This window comes from Xenopus tropicalis, chromosome 9 (assembly GCF_000004195.4).
Source record: "Xenopus tropicalis strain Nigerian chromosome 9, UCB_Xtro_10.0, whole genome shotgun sequence".
Lineage (NCBI taxonomy): Eukaryota > Metazoa > Chordata > Amphibia > Anura > Pipidae > Xenopus > Xenopus tropicalis.
This window is the reverse complement of record NC_030685.2, coordinates 48,470,180-48,489,626: the sequence shown is the minus strand read 5'-3', so window position 1 is coordinate 48,489,626 and position 19,447 is coordinate 48,470,180. Positions and strand designations below refer to the sequence as shown.

The following is a 19,447-nucleotide window of genomic DNA, read 5'->3' as shown; positions in this document are numbered from 1 at the left end:
CACCTGATAGGCACACTTATGGATCAGCCAGTGGTTGATTAAGGATACGGTGCATAAAGGTTTACACAAAATTAATGTGAACAAGGAACAGGATCCAATGGAATACACCCTCTGGTTCTTAGAGAGCTCAGTTAAGTTCTAGCCAGACCCTCTTTTTCTGATTTTCTCAGACTCATTTTGATTTGGTATGGTGCCTATGTAGTGGAGGAAATCTTATGTAATTCCAATATTTAAAGAGGAACTATCATGCATGGGAATCTGCTTAACTTGGCTCAGTTCTGACAGGCAGAGAGGAGTGGAAGTGGTCCAACTGTTCTTGACTGACATCTAAAGGTCAACCCCCCACCTGCCCATCAGATAGGGGTTCCTTTCTGATAGAAAACCTAGAAAAGACTTTGAAGATTTGAAGTTTTAAAAATTCAACCTAATTCACCCTTACATTGTCTGACACCTGTCTTACTCACTAACAAACACCTACATTTTCTTATTCTTCTTAAAAACATGAAAGAAGCCACATATCACTTACTTTTTTGATCAGCAGCAATCAAGTTATTTAGCAAAGGTATAGCAATTTAAGACATACATGCCAAGCGAGCTGGCAGGTTATCTTGGAGTTGTAGTTAAACAATAACTTTAGGGCATCCACTTGCACATACCCATAAAACTACACTTTGCCTTTTCTATAACTTATAAATAAATGTTGTAGAAACAGTAACTTGTGCTACTGTTTGTACAGTAACATTGTAGTTACACCTCATATGTATGCAAGCTAATCGATAACAGAATATAAAGCCATTCCTTAAGAATACATGGATTGGCTATAGCAGAGTAAATGCTATAGAACAGGGATCCCCAACCTTTTTTACCTGTGAGCAACATTTCAGTGAAAAAAAAGCTGGGGAGCAACACAAGCACAAAAACTTTCCTAGTAGGTGACCAATAAGGACGTAGATTGGTTAATTAGTAGCCCAATGTGGACTTGCAGACTACTAGAGGCTATGTTTAGGAAGTCAGAAATACAAAAATGGGCACCAACTTTGAGGCTACTGGGAGCAACATCCAAGGGGTTGGGGAGCAACTTGTTGCCCCCGAGCCACTGGTTGGGGATCACTGCTATAGAATGACCAGATGGGCCTGATTAGACTCAGCTAGCTAATCAAGATGCCTGAAAGCGTGGCTCATCAGTCCACCATTGAGCTCTGACTGAGAGACATAGAGAGGTGTCTGTAAATCCAACATACAGGAATCTATGTGCCTGTACACACACAGTTGCCTGTGCAGAGGTCTGTAATATTGCTGCAAGTGATGTGTCTCTGTGACTGGTACAGGGAAAGTCTCTTTTATACACTCTTTTGTTATACCTGTATCTGGCTATTGAAGTAAGATTTGTATCTGTATGTGTAAATTGCAGGAGGGTGCATGACAGCTGTTCTAAAACTGGCCATACATGCACCGATATTATCGTACAAAACTTTGTTTTGTGCGATATTCGGTGCGTGTATGGTGAGTAGATGAGACAACCGATATCGCAAAGGCTGCGGATATCAGTCGTTTCGTCGATTGGGCAGGTTAAAATATTGACGGCGCCCAAGCAAAATCTATGTTTAGGGCTGAATAGTCGCGCATCCAAAAACTGTCGCAAGAATAGTCGCGGGCATCATAAGAATCTTTTGAAAGATTCGCAAATTTTCCGGCAAAGCGAAACAGGACAGATTCGCTCATCACTACAAATCAGCTTTCCCTTTTCTCTGTTAATTACAAATTTCTGCGCCACTGACACAGACCAGGGAACCAGAGATTCTGGAGGGTGGGGGATGGAAGGCTGCTTCAATAATTAGCCATAACTTTGTTAAGTTAATTGTTAAAAGCTATAAATTATCAAAATGTTTAGCCTCATTGAACTTTTTAAATTACCTGCCATTCTGGTTGTTCAGAGGTTAATAGTAAGGCTGCAACCTCTCCTTAATCACTTAGATTTCCTTCTCCTCCTGTAACCCACTTGGCCCCCCTCAGGAATTTGCTTTGACTTCTGGCTTGTCAGGCATGCTCAGTTGTTCTAAGCTCAGATTACTAAACATGCCCCCCCCCCCCAGTCTAGCAGCCAGTGAAGAGATGGCATTGCTGGTTCCCATAGGAACTCAGCTCTAGCTGTCTGTTTCATTTTTTTTTCTCCTAACCTCCTCTCCTGAGCTCAGCTCAAACAAAGCAGAACTTTTATCAAGACAGTTCTGCTTGTGTGAGTCTGTATTCTTGATGAAATGTATGCTGAATAAGGGTCTGTGTGTGTATGCTGTTTGCAGATTTAGATGTATCTGATTATGTATCAGAGGAAAAATGGCCACCTGGTGAAAGCTGCTATTTGCTTTAGGAAAATGTGATTGTGCTGGCAAACGGAGGGGATATATGCAGTACAAATGATGGCATTTGGATGGGGGTGTTGTGCCCAACTGATATACATTGTAGGAAAATGTAGGCTTTACATGTCTTTTAAGGTATCTAACTACATGTGGTTCTTATTTCTTTCTTTTCACGCAAAATAGGTTCTGGGGCAATTGAGAGGTGGGTGGTATAGAAAAAGTTTCAATGTATCTGCTGTACATCTGTTGTATGTGATAAAACATTAAAATTCATTCATACATATTAGACATACATTTTTTATTTTATTTTATAATGGGACATCTAGAACATAAGCAAGAGGCAGAGCTCCATATCCTCTCCCAAGAGTATCAAGTGTGCTTTCCTCATGGCCCAAATAATTTGAGATAGATTTTTGGATATTATTTAGATATGTAGCCTGTAGCTGATCTTTTCAGTTCCACCTTTTATTTAAAATATCATATTTGTAGATAGTAGTCAGCACAACACCTTGTTTCTATTCTGAAATAGTGCAGGTTCCCCAATGGCCACTTCCCATCGGCACATCCAAGCAAAAACAGTCTGGAACAGCACCACTTGTGTTCTTAATTAAAATGCCTTTATTGCATATATTTTTTAGGGCATTACAGCAACGTTTCAAGCCATGTGTGGCCTTTTACCAAGCTAACAATTAACAATCTTACACCTGTCAGTTTCAGCTAACACCTAACTGAACAAGTTCAATGGAACCATTGTGATTGGATGTCTGTGACTCTACTACCATCAAGAGTTTAAATACCGGGGAATTCCCTACCAGTCATTTGAACTGAAGAAGCCACTCGGATGAGTGGTGAAACGTTTTCAAGAAAAACTCAGAAAAGTCCAGTTGTTTTAGACTTAATTCTACTAGATACTAACAATTAAACACCTTCCTTTTTACACCCTTGTGCACCACCTAGTGGATTCAACTTTGCATATACAGGTATCGGACCCCTTATCCGGAAACCCGTTATCCAGAAAGCTCCGAATTACGGAAAGCCCGTCTCCCATAGACTCCATTATAAGCAAATAATTCAGAATTTTAAAACTGATTTCCTTTTTTTAAGTAGAAATAAAACAGAACCTTGTATTTGATCCCAACTAAGATATAAATAATCCTTATTGGATGCAAAACAATCCTATTGGGTTTAATTAATGTTTTATTAATTTTTTAGTAGACTTAAGGTATGGAGATCCAAATTATGGAAAGACCCCTTATCCGGAATACCCTTGGTCCCGAGCATTCCGGATAATGGGTCCTATACCTGTAATAGTGTAGCAAAAAACAATGTATCAAGTCCAGAGTAACCATTTATGTGTCTCACATCCTTAAGTGTTTTTTTTTTAAAAAGCAACATGATAATAATCCATATCTTAAAATCTAAATCACATAAAAAAAATAAATAAATTAAAAACCATATAGAGTTTTCTTTATATACATGAAAAGAAGGAGGAAAATCCATCTGAATATAGGTCTCAGGTCATATTTTTTATTTAATCCAAAAGGACTCTGGATACTCTAATTTATGTATCCAGAAGGAATCCCTATATAGCAGTTCCTTCAATCTATTTCCTCCTCTCCTTTTCAACTCAACTGTCTCAACAATTTGAAATTTAAGTTGGTTCAGTCTATGTCCACATTCAATAAAATGAGCTGCAACAGCCTGCCTCCTCAAAATTTGAGTAATTTGCTTGCTTAAGGTGTTATATTGGGTCACAAAAGTCACATGATTTCCCACTTTTTTTGGCCGTTTTTGAAGCATTTCTCTTCTATCCTGTGTCTGAATGTCCTCCAACTGTCATTGGAATAAATCATTTGGATACCCCCTAGCCGCAATTTGTTACACATTTCTTTTAACCTCTTATCCACATTTTCCTCTGAGGTTGCTATCTTCTTTACTCTTGTGATTTTGGTAGAGCTTTTTTCAGCTGTGGCGGATGAAAGGATTTGAAATGTAGTAACAGATTCCGATCTGTTGGTTTCACATAGAGATCAGTTAGAAGCCTGTCCTCACCTTTATACACTCCTGTATCCAAAAAGGGAATTTCAATGGAACTGACATTTAGTGAGAATCTGATAAAAGGAAGTACACTATTTATTTCCTGCACAAATGCTTCTAGGGTCCAACGTGGCCCGGCCCATACTGCAAACACATCATTGATGTAGCACATCCATTTTTTACAATATTTACAGTATAATATGTTTGTATATACAAACCTTTTTTTAAATTGATTCATACAAATGTTTGCAAAGGTAGGGGCCACATTGGACCCCATTGATGTGCCTTGTACTTGTACAAAAAATGTATTGTCATGTTGGAGGGTTAAGTTTTCAATTTATAAAGTCTGTTTGGAATCTACATTTGAGGGAAACCCTTCACAGTAGGGGGTAATTTACATGTATACACTGTATACATATGCATACATACAGCATTGGTGGGAAAATAGTGTATTTTTTTTGGCTAAAAAATATTATTACCAGCATGACTAGCTTTAAAACTAATTAAAAAAACACAATGTAATCATTTTTTTTATTATTTTGGTGTTTGTATGGCATTTTTAGTTATATTTTTGTAGAAACAAACCCATTCTTTTTCCCCAGCTTCAGCCTGTTAGACGAAGTGTAGCTTGTTATCCAGAGGCTTTTAATGGCCTGCTGATTTGCTTAGATTGGGCTAAGAATAATAAATAGAATATGACCTAACATTAGATTACTTTCAGATTTTTTTCAAGTATTCACGTTTCTTATATATGCATATTGTTAGAATATTGTGGGCAGAGCCACGAACAGCCAAGCCATTTCCACCTATTAAATTTCATATATTTAAACTGATGCCATTATTTAAGTATTAATTAATTACAGGGTTGTTAAACTTTCCAGAGTTAGTCACTGGCTATTTGCCGTTCAAAGTTAGAAAAAAGTGGTCTGAGCCACCAACAGCCAATCACATTTCACCTATTTACTTTCAATGGTGAAGTGTAAAATGCTGTCAGTTCCACACTTTTTATGCCTGGGGGACTGCAGTTCAAAAATAGGAAAAGTGGGTTGGGCCATTAAAAGCCAATCAGATTTCATCCATTGAATTTTATTGGTTTAAATTTAAAATGCTGCCATTCTCACACTATTTATGCCAGGGTGCCCACTGTTTGTCACTGGGTGACTTCGACTCAATGTTAGAAAGTGGGCACACCCACCAACCACCAATCACAATTTACCTATTGACTTTTATTGCTTTAAATTTAAACTGCTGCCATTCTTTAACTATTAATCCCAGGGTCCCTAAGCTTTGCAGAATTAATCACTGGGTAACTGCAGTTCCAGGTTAGAAAAAGTGGGCGGAGCCACCAACCGCCAATCAGATGTCACTCGTTGACTTTCAGTGGGGAAATTTAAATTGCTGCCATTCAGACACTATTAAGACCAGGGTCCCCAAACTTTGCACAGTGGTTTTTACTATATAACTGTGGTCCAAGGTTAGAAAAAGTGGGCAGAGCCAACAACAGATCAGATTTCATTCAGTGACTTTACGTTTTTAAACCCAACATAAAGTTTGTTCTCAAACTTCCCTTTCGAGTTCATATTGTTTTCATCCCTGAACATTTAAAGATAATTGCTAAAAAATGATCTTAGTGATTACTTTCTGAATCTTCTGAATCTCTTTACTAATGGCTCCATGAAAATGAAATCGCTCAAAGTTCAGTTGTCATTCCTTTTTTTATGTTTTTCTCTCAGTGTAAAATATCTAGCATCCCCTTGTCTAAATCTTTCATAATTTTCAGGCTGGTATTTTCTATTCTCTCCCAGCTTTTGAGATCAGTTCATAAAATATTTATGCGCTATTTTCACATGACAGCTTTCATGAGTCTTTCTTTTTTAAACAAGGCTGGATGGAATATCATATGTTTGTAGTCAGGCTCAGATTTACTTAAGCATAAATAATATATTGCAATTCCTCTTTTAGGAATTGTTTTATTAGGTAGGGTGTTTAACTATTAAAAACATAGAGGGTGAGATGAAGTTAAAAGCAGAATGCATAGGTGGAGGGTGACTATTTTGTTTGGGGAGGCTAAAGATGGGACATACATAAACTGACCTAAAGCTAATGTGAGACTTAGTGGATTTGCTGCTGGTGTAAAAAAATGAACCTCCCAACTGCCTCTTGGGGGTCCCACTGACTTACAAGGATACTGTGCAAAAGTGCAGGTGGGAGTCCTTTATTACCCTAAAAATTAGGATAAAAGTATTAATACATGCTCTTCTATGAGGGGTTCTTCAACTATTTGTGTTTGTTAATTTTATAGCAGGAAAGGCAGTGGGTACTGACATCCCAGGCACATTATATACAGTGAAATGCAGTCTGTATGTTAGGAAAAGGATTCTGTGAGGGCATAGGTAGGTGGGCTTAAGAGGAGATGGGAAAGGTGAGCCTTTAAGGCAGGGGCTGTTAATGTAATGACAAGAACAGGACAGAGAAATTGTAAAATGGATGACGTAGGACAGAGAGGGTGAAGACTGACAGGATGGAGTGAGCGAAGACTGACAGGACAGGCCAAAACGAGCAAAGACTGAGAGCAGGACAGGATAGAACAGAGCGTGTGAAGACTAAGAGCAGGACAGGACAGAATGGAGCAGGTGAAGACTGAGAGCAGGACAGGACAGGACGGATTGGGCAAAGACTGAATGCAGGATAGGACGAAGCACACAAAGACTGAAAGCAGGTCAGGACGGGACTGAGCAGGCGAAGACTGAGAGCTGGACAGGAACTGGACTGCAGCGAAAACAGGAACAGAACTGGAACAAGAACACGAACAGGACTGGAACAGGTTTTAACAAGGACAGAGCTAGAACAGAAACAGAATAGGGACAGGAGCCAGAACATGGAACTAGGAGGTAGGGACAAGCCACAGTGCCCACAGTTAGACCAATACTCAGTCAAGGAACGTGAGGAGGCTGGGGTTATATAGGGCAGAGTCAGCCCTGATTTGCTGACCCCACCTAAGCAATAAGGCTGCTGGGGTGATGTCACAAAGCCCAGTATACAAGTGCATGGGTAAATAAACGAGCAATGTGCTCTTGCTGGTTAGGGAGAGCAGTCAACAATCAAGAAGTCCTGAGATCAAACCCCAGCAGAACACTGTATTTACAAAAGCAGCACATTATATGCAGTGAGATGCAGTGGGTACTAATGGCAGATATTCAGGCATGTCCTTACACTGGCACTGAAACACAAAATGTGCTTGTTTCCCAGCTATGCAGTCTTATGAGGGCTCCACTGTAACTTAACTAGAAATTAACAAAACAATGACAAAAGTAAGAAAAAGTAAGTGCAAAAAACCACAGCAAATATATAAAAGCAAAATTTTCAGGGGAAAGAGTTAATTTAGGACTGGAGCGAGGAGATTAGGGATATTATAGATGCCAGGTGACAAAAAACTATTTAATTTCAGCTTGTGATTCAGCTTTTAGAACATAGTATAGTATCCATGGGAGTGGCATAAAATTTGCAGGAACTGTTCAGAGTTGGTGTGGATCTTAGGTAAAGTTACAGCCTGCAGATCCTTCTTACCAGTCTTCATTTCTACAGAGCCTTCAGTTTGTAATATTTCCCCAACCTTGCCTACATCTGTCCCTTGATTGGTCAGTTTTACTGTCTGTCAAGAGCTCTGATTAAAGAAGCCACAAGAAGAAAGATTCAATCAGAGCACAACAGATTACAACAGAACCAGAACTTGCAGGAATGGAAGAAGATTTCCCTAATGTTAAGGCTGATGCCACACCAGGCGTAGGGCTGATTTTTTCGGCAAGCGGAAAAACGCTTGCTGAAAATTCAGCCCTACGCCTGCTACTTGTGCCTGCACCCGAATGAATGGGATACGCTCGGGTGCAGGCACATGTAGCCGATATACGCACGAAAACGCGAGAGAATGCAAAGTCTCGCGTTTTCATGCGTATATCGGCTACATGTGCCTGCACCCGAGCGTATCCCATTCATTCGGGTGCAGGCACAAGTAGCAGGCGTAGGGCTGAATTTTCGGCAAGCGTTTTTCCGCTTGCCGAAAAAATCAGCCCTACGCCTGGTGTGGCATGAGCCTAAAGGCAGAAACGGAGTCAGTTTTTTTTTTTCCTAAGGTTCCAAACAAGTTTAGGGAGGCTTAGCCTCCCCTTGCCTTATTGAAAATCCACCTATGGCAGAATGTGATGGAAAAGATGCCAAATAGCTTTAGTTAGGTCCTAGGGCTTTCCCGGGACAGTATGTAGGCAACTGAGCTGAGACTACTTTAGTGAGGGATGTTGTAGAGACTTTTACAAATAATTTTGTCTAGAATTCTGCATGTAGTAAAGCAACGAGAACACATTTAAATGGTCAGAGGTCTGCATTTTTCAAGAAATATATACACTGTGGGGTATTTTTGCAGTGTGGGGAACAAAGCAGAAAGCCAGAAACTGGTAGATCAAGTCAAAACAGCAATTTAAATGCACCCGGGAACTTCACAAGGAAAGACTTATTGTTGCCTTTTTTTTTGCCAAATATTCACACCAAGTGCGACGCAATGATGTCACATGCATGAGTGATGACGACACCGCACCACAAAGAGAATAGGAGTGCCATTGGAAATCTGGCCCTTTTACTCGATATGTCAGAAACTTTGGGCATTCTGTATTACACCTGAGAATGCTAGGGTCCCATGCAGTACATAGTTTATTAATCAATATTTTGCAGTCACTTCACCAATTTAGTATGTGTTCTCCTCCTTTATTAATAAGTAGTATCCATTCATTCTTGAATATCACATAGGGTTCAGGGTAAATTTTAGGTGAAATTCTGTCAAAGAGAGAACAGTCAAAGCTGTTCTCTAAAGAATACAGCAATATCACCACTAAAACTTACCTCAAAATGTCCTAAACAGACACACTGGAATGCTATAAATAGAAGTTGAAGCTGAGCTATGTTATATTGAAGAAATATAATTGTTCTAATTTTTGTTCTGCTTCACTTTGGATGATGTGGTTGATTAACCATGACACAATAATTGTGTTCATATCTGAAAGTAGGAGGATTTCAAGGGAGTCATTCAAAATCTGACTAATACTGTAAATCATGAACAACTAATACTTCTGTTTTAGGTTTTTAAAATACTTCTTAAAAAAAGATAATTAACTGAAAGTAAATGGATTGGCTAAATACAGAGCCTAAGTGAGGTGTGATTGTTGAAAATGTATCGCCATGTAAAAGCATATAGTTTATTTTCGTATATATATATATATATATATATATATATATATATATATATATATAGCGCATTTGTAGAAAGCACTCACGGCATCCAGATATAGGAAGAAATATTATTTATTTAATCACTGCCTCTACGCGTTTCGATCCCCATAGGATCGTCATCAGGATGGGGAAGGGAAGTGAGGTGCAAGCATAAATACAAAGATTAACCAATCAGTGCTCACAGACAATTTACATATTTAATCACAGTGTTAACATATGTTATTTTGATTTAAGTGGATAATATTCACCAATAAGAAAGACGTGATCACATAACCCCATAAGTGGAAAAACCCACATATCATACAGGGATACTTAAAGTGGACCTGTCACCCAGACATAAAAAACTGTATAGTAAAAGTCCTTTTCAAATTAAACATGTAACCCAAAGTCATTTTTATATTAACACATCCATACCCATTATAAAGGCATTTAAAAATGTTAAGGGCTATTTTGATTGATCATATCCCTCTTCCTGCACGCGGTGGCGATCGCTCTAAATTATTGCTACAAAGAGAGGCTCCATGGATCCGAAGATTGGATACTATTGCCCCCCATGGACTCAACGAAATGTTTTCGCTCTCCTGTTTTTTATGAACTTGGTTGGATTACTATGGAAGAAGTGCAATTGACCTTCTATATTTAAATTTTGACTATCTTTATATTATTTGATGATGCTGATATTGGTATATGATATATTGATTCCTCCCATTTGAGACTTCTGATATTATTGTGCTTTTTAACACCCTTGGAAAAGGTTGATGTTTTTAATGTTTTTAAACAATTTCCTATACCTTCATTTGCACATATTCACTTTATCTAATTGACCCCTATAGTTGGGTATATACTGTTATTAAATCAGTTTCACTGTGTAAGATGATATCATGCCATATTTTCACTTCCTTTTGATAGGTGTTGGCTTTAGAATTTTTCACTTTGTGGTTATGCTCATTTTTGGCTAGCCTCAGTATATATATATATATATATATATATATAGATATTGCTGAGGATTGTGATATCATGACAATATGTATTAATTCACACTGGCGCTGTGATTCACAAACTTTAAATGAATTTGGTTTTTAAGTATCCCTGTATGATATGTGGGTTTTTCCACTTATGGGGTTATGTGATCACGTCTTTCTTATTGGTGAATATTATCCACTTAAATCAAAATAACATATGTTAACACTGTGATTAAATATGTAAATTGTCTGTGAGCACTGATTGGTTAATCTTTGTATTTATGCTTGCACCTCACTTCCCTTCCCCATCCTGATGACGATCCTATGGGGGTCGAAACGTGTAGATGCGGTGATTAAATAAATAATATTTCTTCCTACATCTGGATGCCGCGAGTGCTTTCTACAAATGCGCTTTCTATTTTCTGGACAGCACCCGGCGAGTGACTTTAAAGCGGTGAGTGCCGATTGCTTGTGGACTATATATATACATTTGTGTCTTTTTAAGACATTGGATATACCCTTCTCTTCCCACTCATGTAGATCCCTGACATAGTGAATGTAATATTTGCTGCTTTTCCACAATATTGCCTTGCTGACTTTCCTTAACAGAAATTCCATGGCTGTATGAGCACTACAATTAGTACTAATCGGGGTGATCCTCAGGTGGAGGACAAATTTCACGATCCTCAGCCTCAGGTGGCAGCAGCCCCTTTTCTCCCACTTACAAATTTAGTGTTAGAGCGGGTCCAGAAGGGGCCTAGCCGGTAAAATACCAGCCGAGGCTGAGCCGGAATGACAAATTTACCAGATACTCAATCTGTCTCCAGCCCGCCTTTAACATGCTCCATTCTTCCCTTCCTAGTTCCTATACTCACCATATCCACAGCCGATCCATCCTTCACGACAGGACTTTGTCCTCTGGATGTCAGGACTCTGCCCCCTATAAATTCATAGCTCCACTTATTAACACCATGACCCACCCAAGCATTTATCTGTGTATGACAGATGACAGATGCCTGCACTTAACTGGATTAAACATTGCAGTTATTAAAGTGTACCAGAACCTTTAGTTTCAGGGCATAAATGCCTTCTGTACATGGGCTCATTTGTGAAACTGCTGCTAAGTTAATAAGAATCTTCTATTAGACCAGTGCTGTACTGGCGGCCCGTGGCCCCCCACCTGTCTTTGATGGCTTACTTTTGTGTAAGATTTAAATGGTATCAGTACTTAGATTAACTGGTTCACACCTCAGATTCAGGCTGTAATCCCCCTGTATTGTTTAAACATGTAATCCCCTGTATTGTTCGCACAATCTCTGCATTGTTCACCCCCTGCATTGTTCACAGGCAGAGTATGGCACACACAGGTGGGATAGGGCAGGCAGAGTATGGCAGATACAGGCAGCATAGAACAGGCAGAGTATGGCACACACAGGCAGCATAGGACAAGCAGAGTATGTAACACACAGGCAGCATAGGCCAGGCAGAGTACTGCCTGTGTGTGCCATACTCTGTCTGCCCTTAGCTGCCTGAGTGTGCTATGCTCTGCCTGCCCTATGCTGCCTGTGTGTACCATACGCTATCTGCCCTATGCTGCCTGTGGGAAGTGAACCTGGCAGGGGTTTGTTCTGGGAGTTTGTTAGTAGTTGGAAATAGCCATTAAATGGTCCCTAAGGTGTGTAATTATGTGCTGGGGTTTGCTGTGCTATCCACAGGGGAGGAAGAGGCATATGGATTTAAGGGCATTTCTTAATATGACATAATATAATTCTTTCACATATGAATGATGGTTGACATCCCTTCAGTGAGCACCAAGCATTTGGGTTATTGCTGTGCTACTACCATTAATGTGGGCATGGTCTTAAAAGCTCTTGTGATAACATGTGTGTGGTTTGAAGTGGGTGCAGTTTAAAAAAGGGGAGTGGTCAAAATGGCTTCCATTAGCGGCCCTCCACTATGTATCCTAGAGAAATTCCGGCCCTTGGTACCACAGAAGTTGGACAGTAATGTATTTGACCAATGATTTTTTAAGCAAAAAGAAAAAATCAGTTGTGCTGTCCCAGATAGAGTCTATAGTAAAGTTAACTTGAAGTGCGTATTCCTAAAAGCCATGGCTTATCACGTGACCTATGACTGATATCACTAACAGCCCGAGATCTTGCGAGATTTCCTATGATCGTGGACGTGCACCATGTAGTTTAAATTCTGTTCACCTGGGGTGGGTGTTAGGGAATGCTACATTAAAAAAGGGAACAAGAGGTTCCCGAAACGTCTGTATCCTTCTAACTGATTACTCCAATAAACCTTCATGGAGGCAGTTTTTTGCACCTACTGAATCGAAAGTGACTTCCTTTTTTGTATTTTGCACTTAATATGATTTTATAAGCAAGTGCAGTAATAGCTCATGAAAATTTCAATTCTCAGCTTAGGGATTTTAAAATGTTTTTAGTATGACCCAGGTAAAGGCATTTTGGCATTTTACTGCCAATAGATTTGCCACATTAGTGCCACCTAGAACAATATATTTATTCTGCAGAAAGCATTACCAAAACAGAGTAAACATCTTTAGAAGCTTTCTCTGTTTGCTTAAGATAGCAGCTGCCATTTTAGGTAGCTTCCTGCCTGCAATCTAGTGCTGGGCGGTATGACCAAAAATTTATATCACGGTATTTTTCAAAATTTTATCGGTATCACGGTATTTGACGGTATTTTTTTTTCCCCATGCATGATTAGGTGACCACCCCAAACACCCCCCCCAACCCCAAACACCCCCCCAACCCCAAACACCCCCCCATCCGCACCCCCCACCCCAAACACCCCCCCATCCCCTTCACATAAATATAAATGACTTGCCAGGCAGCCGCAGGCACCCCCGACAGCTCACATTGGTATGCGTCCTAGCGACGGCGCTTTTGTAGAGCCTCCTGGCAATTTTTCTTACTATTTCCGGGTTGCGCGCGTGACGTCAGCGCGCACATAACGTCAGCGCGCACGTGACGTCAGCGCGCACAACCCCGAAATAGTAAGAAAAATTGCCAGGAGGCGCTCACACCGGTATGCCGGTAAGTTAAAAATTTATATCATTTTTTAAAAAAAAAACGGTGTTCGGTTTATACCGGTATACCGCCCAGCACTACTGCAATCTAGCCGTTATAGCTGAGATCACACATTCCTAAGGGAGGGGGAGGGAGTTCTTAGCATTCTGGTGGGAGGGGGAGCAGGAGAAGGGAGAGGGGAGACTCTGCGCAGACTCTGGCCATGGGAATTAAGGATGTTTCTGAGAGAGGAAGTCAGACACTGAAACATCATGTTTATAAAAAAGAGACAAGAAATCCTGTGTTTCTTTTTAAAGAGGACTCAGTGCAGCATTACTGCTTACAGTAATTACTGCTTGCTTATAGCTGTATTTACATAGACCTTTCTGATAAAGCTTACTTAGTTTTTACCTTTCCTTTTCTATTAAAGGACCTGAATCTGGAACTGTTCCATCTTTTTATAATGCAGAGCATGCTTTTACCCTCATTAACTTCCTGAAATCTGAAGTGTTGCAGTTTCTAATCGAATAATAATGATTTGCCAAGATCATAGATTTGCCTTTAAAATGATTCTGTTTATTAGGACTTATGTAAGATAATTTTGTCTATAATATTATCTTCAGTGATTTAGCCATTGTTAGATAAATATAACTTGGGAAAAAAAGATTTGTTAAAATTGTGGGGGAAGTAGCATAAAAATGATCCTGTCAATTGTATGTTAATACCAGTATTGCAATCATTAAATTAAATACACTGTAATTGTGATTAGGTTGTGACATTAGTAGCCACAGGAATACAGTTTAGTGCATCATCATGATCATTTTTGGCATATTGGAAGGTTTGTAATTTGATCTCAGTTTCCACAGTTAGTTTAGAAAAGGGATGTATATTATATAAATACATTTTTCTAATTTTAATGATACTTTCAGCTCCAATAAATTTGTAATTTTCGAAAACAAACTTGAAAATTTCGTACAAACGATTCAAGCATTATCGTGACATTTTATAAATACAACACTGATCAAGTTTAATTCAGATTTATACCATGTCGAGTTTATAAGACTTTCAAGGCCAGAAAAAAAACTAATTTTAGTAAATTAGTGCTTAACTTTGCATTTATCAACATTTGACAGTTAGTTGCCTAACAATTTAGTCAGATCTCTCTGCAAAGTTGCAACAAAGTTTTGGACAGTTAAATATCATCAGCAAATGCAGAGACAGTGCTTACCTCAAGGTCCTTGTGGTAATGCACTTTCCAATTAGAAAATGTACCATTTACCACCACTCTTCGTAATATATCCTTAAAACTGTCCTCAATCCAAGTAAAATATTATGGTAAAGGCTATTATTGGTTAATTTAACCAGTAATCTTCTGTGGGTTACTGCATCAAATGGTTCAGCAAAATCAGAGTAGATAACATTCACTTCCACATTCCCATTTGTCTAGGTTTGTGCTCACCTCCTGCCATAGAAGTAACATTTGTGGTTTTACAAAGTCATAATAGTGCAATTTGAACTTCTGGTATCTTAAATAAAGGCACCAGATTATCAATTTGCCAATCTCTCGACACCATGCCAGACATCCAAAAAAAAGCCTAAAAATTTAAGTAACTTGGTTTGACAATCAGTGGCTGACGCCTTTAGTACCCTGGGTTGCAAAAAAAAGAACAGTTCAGAATCTCTACTCTTTTCTTGCTCTTATCCATCTATTTACCTCTCTTTAAAACTAATGATCAGCTTGTTTTTTACATGCTTTATAAGCCTGTTTTGCTATACCAGCTAATGTGAATGTCTTAAATGCACACTTTTTGCCTTACCGATCTTACTGCTAACCTTTATGTCAAACCACAATGGTTTGGCACGTCTTTCCTCCATTACTTACAGGTATGTTTGTTAAGTAGCACTTTAAAGACATTCCACTTCTGTGTTTAATTATGTAATTAATTAATTAGCTTAGCATGTCTGTTTGATCTTGATAAAAGTCATGGTTTACATCCCCATATGTGCAGCACCCTTTGCCGTACCTGGAATTTAGGTTTAGGCACACACAAGCTATAGATTGGATAATTATAATGACTACTAATATGTGAAGTTGTCTAGAGGAAAAATACATGTATACAACTGTAAATCATATAAGCACATTTTGACTGAACTGAATTACGAACAAACATAACAAAAAAACATCTAAAAATTACATGGAGGGAATTTATGCGTAAAATGCATTCTGATAGAATAAATTACTTGTGTTCCCACAAGTCTGCTGCAGAACATACCAACTATTTAAAAAATCATAATGCATTCATGGCATGAACCTTCCTTACTAAAGTGAGCTTCATGATGTACATTATTTACAGCTGACTGATTCAAATAGCAAAACTGAGCCAAACATTAGGGGATGAAAGTGTATTTAAGCTCTCAAGGCTTGTACCTCATAGACAACTCAGTGCTCTTATATTTATTATTCTAGCCCACAATTTTATACAGAGCTTGGTAAATATGAAATTTTGCCAGCAGTGTTCAATACTGTTTCAAAATATAATATACAGTGGCTTGCAAAAGTATTCGGCCCCCTTGAACTTTTCCACATTTTGTCACATTACAGCCACAAACATGAATCAATTTTATTGGAATTCCATGTGAAAGACCAATACAAAGGGGCTGATTTACTAACCCACGAATCCGACCCGAATTGGAAAAGTTCCGACTTGAAAACGAACATTTTGCGACTTTTTCGTATGTTTTGCGATTTTTTCGGATTCTGTACGAATTTTTCGTTACCAATACGATTTTTGCGTAAAAACGCAAGTTTTTCGTATCCATTACGAAAGTTGCGTAAAAAGTTGCGCATTTTTCGTAGCGTTAAAACTTACGCGAAAAGTTGCGCATTTTTCGCGTAAGTTTTAACGCTACGCAAAATGCGCAACTTTTTACGCAACTTTCGTAATGGATAGGAAAACTCGCGTTTTTACGCAAAAATCGTATTGGTAACGAAAAATTCGTAAAGAATCCGAAAAAATCGCAAAACATACGAAAAAATCGCAAAGTACCGATCATTACGAAAAAAACGCAATCGGACTCCATTCGACCCGTTCGTGGGTAAGTAAATCAGCCCCAAAGTGTTGTACACGTGAGAAGTGGAACGAAAATCATACATGATTCCAAACATTTTTTACAAATAAATAACTGCAAAGTGGGGTGTGCGTAATTATTCAGCCCCCTGAGTCAATACTTTGTAGAACCACCTTTTGCTGCAATTACAGCTGCCAGTCTTTTAGGGTATGTCTCTAGCAGCTTTGCACATCTACAGACTGAAATCCTTGCCCATTCTTCTTTGCAAAACAGCTCCAGCTCAGTCAGATTAGATGGACAGCGTTTGTGAACAGCAGTTTTCAGATCTTGTCACAGATTCTCGATTTGGATTTAGATTTGGACTTTGACTGGGCCATTCTAACACATGGATATGTTTTGTTTTAAACCATTCCATTGTTGCCCTGGCTTTATGTTTAGGGTCGTTGTCCTGCTGGAAGGTGAACCTCCGCCCCAGTCTCAAGTCTTTTGCAGACTCCAAGAGGTTTTCTTCCAAGATTGCCCTGTATTTGGCTCCATCCATCTTTCCATCAACTCTGACCAGCTTCCCTGTCCCTGCTGAAGAGAAGCACCCCCAGAGCATGATGCTGCCACCACCATATTTGACAGTGGGGATGGTGTGTTCAGAGTGATGTGCAGTGTTAGTTTTCCGCCACACATAGCGTTTTGCATTTTGGCCAAAAAGTTCCATTTTGGTCTCATCTGACCAGAGCACCTTCTTCCACATGTTTGCTGTGTCCCCCACATGGCTTGTGGCAAACTGCAAACGGGACTTCTTATGGTTTTCTGTAAACAATGGCTTTCTTCTTGCCACTCTTCCATAAAGGCCAACTTTGTGCAGTGCACGACTAATAGTTGTCCTATGGACAGATTCCCCCACCTGAGCTGTAGATCTCTGCAGCTCGTCCAGAGTCACCATGGGCCTCTTGGCTGCATTTCTGATCAGCGCTTTCCTTGTTCAGCCTGTGAGTTTAGGTGGACGGCCTTGTCTTGGTAGGTTTACAGTTGTGCCATACTCCTTCCATTTCTGAATGATCGCTTGAACAGTGCTCCGTGGGATGTTCAAGGCTTTGGAAATCTTTTTGTAGCCTAAGCCTGCTTTCAATTTCTCAATAACTTTATCCCTGACCTGTCTGGTGTGTTCTTTGGACTTCATGGTGTTGTTGCTCCCAATATTCTCTTAGACAACCTCTGAGGCCATCACAGAGCAGCTGTATTTGTACTGACATTAGATTACACACAGGTGCACTCTATTTAGCTATTAGCACTCATCAGGCAATGTCTATGGGCAACTGACTGCACTCAGACCAAAGGGGGGTGAATAATTACGCACACCCCACTTTGCAGTTATTTATTTGTAAAAAAAATTTGGAATCATGTATGATTTTCGTTCCACTTCTCACGTGTACACCACTTTGTATTGGTCTTTCACGTGGAATTCCAATAAAATTGATTCATGTTTGTGGCTGTAATGTGACAAAATGTGGAAAAGTTCAAGGGGGCCGAATACTTTTGCAAGCCACTGTATATTCCTAAATTCAATATTACCTGTGGATTGAAAAATCTGTAAGGCACTTTTTAAAGTAAATTCTGGCCTAACCACTATTTTCAAGGATTTTTAAGTTATTCTAGTGTTTCTGTCCATACTTCAAAAATACTGTGTCAGAAATTGTAAGCTCCATTGGAACAGGGGCAGGTGAGAATGAATAATCTTTGTTATTTGTAAATGTAATTGCTGTGAAATTAGTATCTGACTGGCAATTTTTATACTCTGCGCTACTGGTTCTGACAATGTAGAAAAAGCCATTATTTTAAAAGATTAGGAGGAAAACTGGCTTCTGATTCACTGTTTGAAGAGTCAGAACTGGAAGTGAGTATTTTTTTAAATTAAAGGTACTGGGGAAAGGAGATGCATATGCTAATTATACTAACAGAAAATTAAAAAAATTAAATTGTTGGCACATACTATTCAACAAGTAAAATCCACTGATAAATGACTACAATGAAGACCCCTACTATTGCACAGATCTAATGTTTCTGGGTAGCGTAATATATATGAAATCACCTAATTAAAAATGTGTCTAGTTTGTATTCAACCAAAATTAAGGTAAAATAATTTAATTATAAGTGTAATCCTACCTAAAGTCATAACCTTCAGATTGTAGTACAGGTATGGGACCCATTATCCAGAATGCTTGGGACCTGGGGTTTTCCGGATAAGGGATCTTTCTATAATTTGGATCTCCTGCCTTACGTCTACTAAAAAAATAATTTAAACATTAAATAAACCCAATAGGATTGTTTTTCTACCAATAAGGATTCATTATATCTTAGCTGGGATCAAGTACAAGGTACAGTTTTATTATTACAGAGAAAAAGGAAATCATTTTTAAAAATGTGAATTATTAGATTAAAATGGAGTCTATGGTAGATGGCCTTTCCGTAATTCGGAAATTTCTGGATAATGGGTTTCCGGATAAGGGGTCCAATACCTGTACTGTGTTTTGGTGGAGATTCATCTAAAATAATGAAGACTTTACTTGTTTTTCATAAATGGAAACTGGAGATCTTTCACTCTCTTCCAAAATTCGACTCATTGTATGCATATCATTAATATAGAAGATGTTGAGGTTTAAATATTATTGCATAGGGTTACCACCTGGCTAGTATTTTACTGTCCCAGTCAATAAAA

At 38.9% G+C, this 19,447-nt stretch overlaps 1 protein-coding gene across 2 annotated transcripts in view; it reads left to right on the top strand.

Moving 5' to 3' along the window:
* The window catches only part of gulp1 (GULP PTB domain containing engulfment adaptor 1), a 132,398-nt gene that overhangs the window by 8,592 nt on the left and 104,359 nt on the right, over positions 1–19,447 (top strand). The window lies entirely within an intron of this gene.